Genomic DNA, 11604 nt, shown 5'->3' on the forward strand with positions numbered 1-11604 from the left:
ACAAATATATAAATATTTTAGATAATATCAAAACTAAAATTTGTTGTAAATCATAATGTATATTAGGTATTATCTTTAAAACTCTTGAAATTTCTAACACACATATTGAATAAAATATGGACTGGCCTTTAAAAGATAATTAAACCAATATTATTAATTTAAAAATCCGAAAATAATTAATTATTCAAATGATTAAATGCTTATATTTGGCGCCAAAATTTAAAATTCATTTTGGCTCCAAATTAAAAAATTCAAGAAATTATTAAAATATGTTCCCAAAATTCGGGGTATTACACCCCCCCTCGGCTGGCGATGCTACCCACCTACCCTGACCACCGCACATCCAAAATCCCTCTCTCTTTCTCCTCCACCCAGACCGAACCCAAACCCAAGACCTAAACCACCTTGTTTAAGGTTTCGACTGAGGTGGGCAGCTGGGGTTAGGGTTTCGGTGGGGGTGAAGGTGGTGGGGAGTGGGGTTCTTAGTGGGAGTCGTGGTCATGGGTTAGGGTTACGAAAGTGACGGGGGTGCTATAAGTGGAGGAGATGGTGTATCGAGGTGGGGGGAAAAAGGTCGATGTGGGCTGGAAGGTTGTGTTAGGGTCAGTGGTGGTGGGGGGGGGGAAGCCTGGGCATCGGCGGGGAAGCTATACCGGGCGTCGTCAGTGAAAAGGGAGGGGGAGAGGGTGGCAATCTGGCGGAACTGGTGGTGTGGGTGGATGGTTGGTGGTTGAATGGTTGGTAATTTTTAAAGTGTTTTTCTTATTTAAAAAATAGAAACCTAACCATAGTTAGTTTTAATTTTTAAATAGTATATTAAAAAAAAAAAAAAAAACCAACCATAGTTAACTTTTTAATGAAATAAGGTTATATTTGGCTAAAAACCTTAATTAGGGTCATCTTTGTATAATTCAATTGCAAGAGGGTCACCATTTCTGTGTATCAAAAATTGAGGGTCACCATTAAGAATTTCCCAAATAAAAAAATCTAATGAATCACACTATAACACGTGTCACGTTCAATCGACTAAAAAGGTTAACGGTTTTTTGTTCTATTTTGAGCAGATGTCTCCCAAAGATCACATTATTCTGGGATAATTAAAAAGATATTTTATTTTTGGTATATCGGCCAATGGTCGTATTATTCCCGACAATCTTTCCTAATATAAGCTGTGTTTTATTTAATAAATCTAGAAAGAAGATGGTTCATATCATTAAATTACTCCATTGGTTCTCAAATTACAGCAACCATTAATGAAGTCCCTAAGGAGAAGGCAACATTAGAAAATGAAGGCTCTTTATAGCTAAGCTAACTCAACTAGAAGATTTGCTACTTCCACCATAGGATGGCTAACAAAGTGCTCCCCGTTCTAGCCCTCTTTTGCTCATGCCCTTCAAAAATTATACATATTGAGGTATTGATCAGCGGTATTTACTTTTCCTATTACTCTTAGGATAACAGTCGTAGAATTTGATAAGATTGCGAAGACATGCCAAATCATTATTTTCACCCAAACTATAGACAGGAATATGACTATTACCTCAACCATATTTGCAACATGGGCAAAAGTGTTTATGACTAGGCCTTTGATCCATTGGAGAAATGAAGATAGGCATACACATTATCCTAATGCTTGTTGATAAAGAATTCTGGTGAAAAGAAACATCAATGAAGATGTTGAAGGAGGCTAAAGATGGAGAGGGAAGGCCGCTATTAATTATTAGATTAGGGTTGGGTAATGGTAGACATGGGGAAGGGGATATAAGAACTCAACCTCCACCAGCCATAAAATGGATTTCAAGATAGCAAGGAGGGGATGTTCATTGGGAGAACACCCGCTGATTCCTTTTTTTTCTCTTCTAGGGAAATCAGATTTTCCATGGAATATTTTCTTTAATGGCTTTCGAGGAGATGTGTTCACTTAGTTAGCTAGCTAGTGAAATTCATAGGGGTGGAGAAAGACACAGAGGAGGAGGATTGATCTTATCCTATACTTCTTTTGCTCTAGGGCAGGAATGTAAGACATGGATAGGGGTCAGACTCCTCTTCATTTGGACATAAGGTCGGGGGTAAAGGTGAGGTATTGAACCCACTATTAGCAAGGGCAAACTTAGTGCGTGGGAATAATGGTTGGGTTGCTTGTCATAGAAACTCTTTGAATTTTAGGGTGGGGTATAGGGAGGATGAAGACCAATCAGGAAAGGAGATTAGAATAATGGAGGGAGAGGCATTAAAACATTCACCTTTGACATTAGAGCAAACCAAATTTTGTTTAAAAGGGAAAGATTTTTATAGATGACATAAGTTGTAGGATCTGAGAAGGGGGTGATGGTTAGAGAAGAAAAAGTTTTACTACCTCCGTTACATGTTTTGCAAAACAAAGGGGGTTGCACATTTCCCAAGAAAAAAATGAAAAGAACAATTAGCAATTGTATGGGCATGTGATTATAGAGTAATTGATAAGTTAAGAAGCTCCACCCCACCATCACTTCCACACACTGCATCACTACCACCACCCATAACAATCGCAAGCAGCAGGGCCACTACGCAGCCTCGCCACCGAAACCACCACAACAGCCCACTCCACACCTACGCACAACCGACCACAACAAGCACAAGCCACAACCACCACACTCACACCACCCTAACCCACCAAAACCACCATACCAACCCACCCCACTACCACTAAGATGCAAAAACCCACCTCTTACCCACTCGAAAACCACCCTCAGCTCTCACCAACACCAAGATCTGAAACCCGCCCCACCCAACTCGCATTCACACCGCGAAGCTACCCCGTAACCACCACTGCACCTTTCCTCCCATCTTTCACCATTTTTGCTTTAGATATGAGGTTTCAAGCTCAATATCAAATTACCTAGGGTTTCAATTTCGAGGAAGGGCAACGAACTTAACAATGGAAGAGAAGGTGACAGCGACTCTAATGAGGGGGAGGAGAAAGTGTCGGCATCTCCGACGAGAAGAAGGGCTGGCGAATCTGACTGAGAGGGCTATGAGACTCCGACGGTGGTGGTTGATAGGTTGTCGTACACCTGTCAAAAATAAATTCCTAACAAAACCAACTAACAATGTAGTAGGGTAAGTAGGGTCGAATCCACAGAAAGATGGCTATTTAATCTAGCTTTCAAGGTATGGAGAAACTAACCTATGTCACGAGTTGGGATAGAAAAGTAGTCTAAATTAAAATAGGAATAAAACAATTAATTTAAGGACCTAGGGTTATGGTTCACCATGTTTATAGTTCTAATCTATCAAATATCAATAACAATTCAATCAATCAATTATCTAGAGCAATTGCTAAGCCTACGGTCGGGTCTTAACGCTCTCAATTCAACATATGTAGTTCGATCGCTAACATAATCAGAATTGCTAATTGTAGGTAAGCCTCTAAAAGTAAGATCTTTCGATTTAAACTCTTATTATCAATAATTAATCAAACAATTGATCAAGTTGCAAGATTAAATATATAAACGCTATCAATTAGAGAAATCAAAGAATAATCAAACCATGAATAAATATAAATCAAGATTCATAGCATAAACATGGATTCCCAAACCCTAGAAATTAAACTACTCAAATAATGAAATAAATAATAAAAACTAAATCTAATAAATAAATCACAATTGAAATAAAGAAATAAAATTACCTCTATTAATTAAAGTAACAAACTCAAGAACAAAACCATGGAGGAATCCATAGAGTTGTCGATGAGAAACTAGGGTTAGAGAGGAAACTAAAAAGAACGTCAAAATAATAGGAATAAACGGCCTAAGGGGAAAATAATATCCCTTGAGTATTTATATTATCCTAAAATAATCTAAAGATAAATAAATAAATATAAAAGATAAGAAAATTAAAATAATAAAAGTTGTCCAATGATAGGTTGATTGAAAGAATCGTAGTCGATGAAGACTTGTGAAGGCGTGAAGACGAGGCCCAAAGACGAGTCCTATTGCTGTTGCACACGCTCGAACCAGCGCCCGCTGGCCAGCCAGCAGGCTGACCAGTAGCTCCTCAATGGCCTGCTCGTTGAGCTGCGGGCGCTGGTCATCCGCTGGTTTGCAGGGTCTTCTTTCATGGGCTGTATCTTGGGTTTTAGAAAGTGTATAGGGGCGTGTGACCTATTGTTGGAAAGCTATTCAAGTCTAGTTTTCAAGGCAATTCGAATTGCTTCAATTCAATTTGTAAAACTCAAGTTATGATCAAAAGAGTGACCAAAGGTCTGTTTTGACACTTTGTAAACTATCGTGTTGCTTCGTTTCCAACTCAAATTCAATTCCGAAAGGTGCATAGCGACTATTGTGGATGCTATTATCATTTTATATGCTTATAATCCTCAAACTAAGCTTCCACATATACATATACTTCATTCAACAACCTCGATTCATCAACTTTTCATCCTTTAATTTTATGATTCTTCCAAAACTACTCCGAAAGCGTCCAAATAGTTATGCAAACAACCTGAAACATTAAGAAAACACAAACGAAGCGTAATAGGGAATAAAATAGACAACTTATACATTTGCGACCTAACAAGTGACAAAAAGACCTAAAAAGCAACTATATAGTAGCACAAACGTGCCTATAAATCTGATATAAAAGTGATTCATCAGTGGTGTGGTAATTGTGTGAGAAGAGAGAAGAGAAGGAGGGTCGGCGACTCTGACGAGAAGGCTGGTGGTGGTGTGATGGTTGTGAGACTCCGACGAGAAGGCCGACAACTTGATCGGGACGGCGGTGGTGGTTTGGTGGTTGTGAGAAAAGAGAGAAAAAAGTGGTGGTGGCTGAAAGGGAGGAAAGAGAAATCGTGGTGGTGTTGGTGGTGGATGTGGTTGTGAGGGATGGGAGAGAATGTGGGTTATGCTTGTCATGATGGATGATTAGGTTAGGTTAATAAGTTATTAAGATATGATTTAATGTGTTAAATGTATTTAAAGGCTTATTGGTAATTTCATTTAAAAAAATTAGTAGACATATCAATCGGAGGCATGACAGTGATGTGGGTTATGCGGATGTAATTAGTGTGGGTTAATCGTTGGTGTAGGAGGTGATTAGTGTGAATTTGAGCAAGAGTTATATAATATAGATAAAATAAAAAGAGATTAAATGAATGTCCAATAGTAGACAAACGATCAAACTTAATCAATAAACTAATACTCGTATGAATTTTCAAATAAATGTATTTATTAAAAAAAAACCCACAAAATCGGGTTGACAAGTCGGGTTCAGGTTCGGGTCAGATTTGACCCCAAATTTGCGGGTTAAACAGGTTTGGGTTAAATTGGGTTACAAGTTAAAAAAAAAGTTGTTCAAGACTAGAGCTGTTAAAAGCTGACCCGACCCAAAGTACAGACCCGAACCCGATTATTAACCGACCCGTTTGAACCCGGAAAAATGGTGACCCGAACCCGATATGACTCGACCTGAAACCAACCCTAGACCCGAGTTAACCCGAGTATTTGAGACCTGAACCCGAACATGAACCAACCTGGAAATGACCCGACCTGAATATGACCCGTAAATTGTTGACCTGAACCGAACCCGACCTGAACCGAGATTGACCCAAATCCGTTTTAACCCGTCAAAACCCGAATTTAACCCGACCTGTTACTAACCCGACCCGAATTTAACCCAACCTGTTACTAAATCGACCTGAATTTAACTCGGCCTATTACTAACTGACCCGAATTTTACCCTACCTATTATTAACCCGACCCGAAATTCAACCCGATTTGTTACTAACCCGACCTGAAATCAACACAACTTGTTATTGACCCGACCCAAATTCAACCCAAATTGTTTTGTTTTTTCTTTTTCTAAATTTATCTTCAACTTCCATATAACTATTTTTTTTAAGAAACTACCATATAACTATTTAAGCTCCTTTTATTGGTTTTTTTTTTCTCTAATTTTATTATTCACTTACCTATTTAATCTTATTGAAACGTTTGAAATCATGCCATTCAAATGTTTCAAAAAAAAAAAAATGCCATTAAAAAAAAACGTTAACTTGGATATAAACTTATAAAAAAGTGAAAAAGAAAAGTTTAGGTGATTTCAAATAAAATAAGTTTGGGAAAAATAAAAGTTTAGATAATTTCAAATAAAGTAACTCGGATATCTTATTTAAGTTGGAATTTGTTTTGTCTTATCTAAATTCATTTGAACTTATTAACTCAAATATGAACTTATCTAAAATTGTTTTCCCTAAAATGAGTAGAAGCATTGTGAATACAATAGAGATTGAACTTATTTTAACTTATCCAAACTAAACCTATTTTGTCTGAATTTATATGAACTTATAATTATTGTGTTTTATCCAAACTTATTTGAACATGTCATATCGAACATGAACTTATCTGAAATTGTTATCCCTAAAATGAGTGGAAACAATGTGAATAGATCAGAATAGGGTTTGAACTTATCTTCTAAAAATCTAAACTAAACCTATCTTACTGAAATTAATATGAACTTATAATGTATATATATCTTATCTAAACTTACGTGAAATTATTAGCTCGAATTTAAACTTCTCCGAAATTATTTCTCTTACAATAAATGAAGAAATTGATAATGATTAAATGTGAACGTCATTACATAAACTATTAACAAACCGACCCAAAAAATGTACTCGAACCCGATATGACCGGACCTAAAATCAACCTGAAACCCAAATTAACCCAATATTTGATACCCAAACATGACCTGACTTGGAAATGATCCGACCTGATTATTGATTAAGGGATTTTTTTCCCGCCACGTGGACCAATCATGTGTTGCCACGTGTCCGCCACGTGGACCAATCAAAGTCCACCACGTGTCACCTCATAAGAGGCCCAAAGTGGACCTATCAGGCCACGACACGTGGCAGATAGAAAGGCCTGTCAGGAAAAGCAGCCTGCAACGGCCCAACTTCCCAGGCAAGCCCAATTAATCCTAGGTTTCCCAGGAACCTAGTACTTGGCACAGTGTTCTAGACTATAAATAAGGTGTTTCTCCCTAAGGAAACACCCATTCAAAAAAATATTCAAACACATTCAGAGAGCTTCACATCAACCCTGATTGACTCTCACACCTACTCTTACTCTCAAAGCAGAGAACTAGTCAGACACCTGACACCCCAGCACCGAGCAATTCATATTGCAGATCCTCTCTTGGACCTCAAGAGAGACTTTACTTTCCGCACTTAAACTCCTCATACACGTTCTAACTTGATCGTCGGAGGCGGAGCTCCCACCAACAGGAGTCTCCGTTATTTTGCAGGTACAGGCGTCCAGAGGTCAGTCTTGGATTCGTAACTCTCCCGCAGGACATAAAAAAAACCCCTAAACATTGGGCGCCGTCTGTGGGAGAGTACATCTGAGATGGCTTCACAAGAACCTGTACTGAGTCTAAGTGAGAAGCGGCCCATGGCCGACGTCCAGGTCACCTCAGACCAGGACACAGATGACGACTATGAAGTCGTCACTCACACGGCACCCGACGGGACCCTAAGGACTCGGCGCGTCCGCCCCACCGAAAGGAGGGAGCGGACCGTCAGCCAGGCAGGGCCCAGTGAAACCGCCGGTCCGCTGACTGTCCCCAAGGAGGCCGAGGGATCCACCCCTATAACTAGAAACGAGATCATGAATCTAATGACAAGTTTCAAAGGGGAGATCAAGGATCTCATTGCTGAACGGACGGCTGTTTCTACCAAGGAACAGTCGGCCAAAAAGACCTCTCATTCCGGGAGAAGCAAGCCAGTCAAGGACCGAGAGCCCACTCCTTACCCTAAGCCAAGGGTAGGGCCGAAGCCCTCGATAATCTTGGTCGGACTTAAAATTCCTGCGCCAAGAAACAGAAAAGCTATCCGACATATTCAGCCGCATGGTTCCAAGAAAACATATTCCGATGCTCGGATGATAATCCAGCAAAAGAAGAATATGCAATTATCAGAGTTGGCCTCCACGACAAACTTTAATGATAGTTTTCAGAATACCTCAATGAGGTATTCCAATCTACCCCAGGGGGGTCAGACAGGCGGCACGTCCGCCCACTCCACTCCTCAAGTGTACCAGGCGGCCCCGTATGTGCCCCAACAACCATACGGTCCGTATGAACATTTTTACGTGCAGCCTACCCTTTTGGGGGACAGGCGGCACCTACAGTCTAGCCTTTGGACTGGCAGCTTCGGCTGCAGAGACTTGGGGAACAGCCTACGACTTTCTCCAAAGAAATAACAGAGGCCGCACAGCCGGCCAAGGTAAAAAATGTATTGGTAGGCACCTATGACGGTACCACCAATCCTGAGGACCACCTAATGGCTTACACCAACCTTATGTATCTACAAGGGTTGGACGATGCCACTTGGTGTAAATGCTTCTCGGCCACATTGAAGGGCGTCGCCCAGCAGTGGTTCGGCAACTTGCCAGCCGGATGCATTAATAATTTTAGGACGCTTGCATACCTATTTGCGTCCAACTTCTCAATGAACATCCCTACTAAGAAAACGAACCTTGATCTGGGCACCATACAGCAGGGAGAGAAGGAAGGATTGCGCTCGTATATCAGGCGCTTCAATCTGATGAGAATTCAGATTCAAGGGCTGTCTGATGAGGTAGCCTACACAGACTTTTTTAAGGGTCTAAAGGACGGGTCGGCCTTCAAGTTCGACCTCGTCAGAAAGAGGGTTGCTACCCTCCAAGAGGCATTGATGGAGGCGGACGCCTATATACAGGCGACCGAGCTCTGCAATGTCGGAAAACAATCGGACTCAAAGAGGTCTGACAAGAAAGGGCCTTAGTAGCCGGCTAAAAAAGAAGAATTGAAAAGAAAGCAAGTCTGGGTGGCTGAGACCTCTGAACAACCATCCTAGAAGAAAAAGAAAGAAGGGAAGACGTACTCCCCAAAGTACGAATTCAGCAAGGACTGTTATTCCATCCTCATGGAAATAAAGGACCGGGTCTCCATTGAGAAGCCGGCCCCTATGAAAGGTTCTGCAAAAAATCGGAACAGGAATAAATATTGCCACTTTCATGAGGATATCGGTCACGACACCAACGAATGCTATAGTCTCAAGCGTTTGTTGGACCAACTGGCTGATAAAGGGGTACTAAAGTCTTATGTACTGAGGTCAAAGGTTACCTACAAACAAACTCTAGGGAGCCTCCCAAAAAGAAGCCCAGTTCTGCTAATAGTTCGGATACGGATGAAACTCCGATCTATACAATAGCAGGCGGTTTCGCTGGAGGTGGCCCGACCATTCGGGGTAACAAGGACTACATCCGGGGCCTCGATATTAATGCAGTAGACGAGGGACAGGCGTCCAAGGACCCCTTCCCCGAAGTCATAATTACTGAAGAGGACCGAGGACAGGTCAAAAGACCGCATGACGACCCCGTGGTCATCGAATGCAAAGTGGCTAACCAAAGAGTCGGCCGCATTCTTATTGATACTGGGAGTTCTTCTGATCTCATCAGTCTCAAGTGCCTGACCAAGCTTAGGTACAAATATGAAAGTATGCACTAGGTCTCTCATCCCTTAGTGGGATTTGGGGGTGGTGTAGTACATCCGGTAGGTCGGATAGACCTACCCGTCCGCCTGGGCGAGAAGGGAAAGGGACGCCACATGGTGGTCCGGTTCTTAGTTATGGAAGAACTGACGGCCTATAACATGATTTTGGGGCGCCCTACCCTTAATCAATCTAAGGCTGTGATCATTCCATCTCTTATGCTTCTCAAGTTTGAGAGGGATGATGGAACAGTCGACTCCCTACGGGGAGACCAAAAAATGGCCAGGGAGTGCTATCTCTCTGATGTCAAGACCACTGCGGTCGCCGGCCCCAGTGAAGAAGCAGCGCCTGCTGCAACAGCAGCCGGCAATAAGAGAAAGATCAGCAAACTAGTGGCCGAGAAAAAAGACAAATAGCAGTCACTGCCCGGTCAGAGGCCGGATGAACTTCGTCCCCAGCGGGCTGGAGAACACATGGACATTGTCCTAGATGACTCTCGTCCTGACCGAACTGTTAAGGTTGGGACGACTGCTTTTACTGAACTTGGTGCAAATTTGCACCAACTCTTGAAGGACTTCAAAGACATCTTTGCCTTTGAAGTGGACGAGATGCCATGCATCAGCCCGGATCTTGCCGTACATAAACTTGCTGTGGATCCTAAAAAGAAGCCGGTAAGACAAAAGAAAAGGAACCATGGCGAGGAAAGAAGCCAGGCGGCTGCCGCCGAGGTTAAAAAGCTTTTAGAAGCTAAGTTCATTCGGCAATGCTACTTCCCTGACTGGGTTGCCAACGTTGTTCTAGTAAAGAAGCCGAATGGAACTTGGCGCATGTGTGTGGACTACACAGACTTGAACAAGGCATGTCCAAAAGATAGTTATCCTCTCCCAAAGATTGATAGCCTGGTCGACTCTACAGCCGGCCATGCCTTGATGAGTTTTATGGACGCCTACTCAGGCTTCCACCAAATACCCCTATGAAAGAAGGATCAAGAAAAGACGGCTTTCGTCACTAATCAGGGGCTATTTTGTTATACGGTGATGCCGTTTGGTCCGAAGAATGTGCCTGCTACCTTCAAGAGAATGATTAATTCTGTCTTCTTCAATCAAATTGGAAGGAAATTGGAAGGAATGTGGAAGCGTATATCGACGATATGATAGTCAAATCCAAACTTCAGACGGACCACCTGGCAAACCTCCGAGAAACATTCTCCACACTCAGGCGGCACCATGTCATGCTAAATCCTAAAAAATGTGTCTTTGGTGTTGAGTCTGGGAAGTTCCTCGGATTTCTGATTGACCAAAGAGGAATAGAGGCGAACCCTGAAAAAATACAGGCGGTTAGAGACATGCAGTCGCCCCGCACTGCAAAGGAAGTTCATAAATTAACAGGTTGCCTGGCGGCCTTGGGAAGATTTCTCAGCCGGTCAGGCGATAAATACCTCTATTTCTTCCAGGAAATAAAAAAGAAGCTATGTTCGAATGGGGGCCGGATGCAGAGGCGGCCTTCCAGAAGTTGAAAGAACATTTGCACTCTTTGCCAAGGCTTGTCAGCCCTCTGGCCGAGGAAGTATTGTACACGTATTTGGCCGTCTCTGATCATGCGGTCAGTGCTGTTCTCCTTGCTGAAAGGGACGGCTGTCAAATCCCTGTTTACTTCATCAGCCATGTATTGAAGAATGCTGAATTACGGTACCCCATGGTTGAGAAATTTGGCATGGCCCTCTACATGGCAGTCAAGAAGCTAAAACCTTACTTCTTGACACATTCGGTCGTGGTATACACTGACCAGCCAATCAAGCGGCCCTTAACAACCATGGAGTCGTCCGGCCGGATGATAAAATGGGAGATTGAAATCCAAAGCTTGGAAATCACATTTGAGCCAAGGAAAGCAATGAAGGGTCAAGCACTTGCCGACTTCATTGTTGAAATGACCAGGCCGCTTGATCCTGGTAATTCAGACCAAGTCTGAAAGGTTTACGTGGACGGGAGTTCCACAATGACCGGCTACGGTGCAGGCGTCATATGCCAGTCCCCTGAAGGGGACAAGTATGAGTATGCATTACGCTTCAAATTCCAAGCCTTAAAGAATGAGGC

This window comes from Chenopodium quinoa, unplaced genomic scaffold (genome assembly GCF_001683475.1).
Source record: "Chenopodium quinoa cultivar QQ74 unplaced genomic scaffold, ASM168347v1, whole genome shotgun sequence".
Taxonomy (NCBI): domain Eukaryota; kingdom Viridiplantae; phylum Streptophyta; class Magnoliopsida; order Caryophyllales; family Amaranthaceae; genus Chenopodium; species Chenopodium quinoa.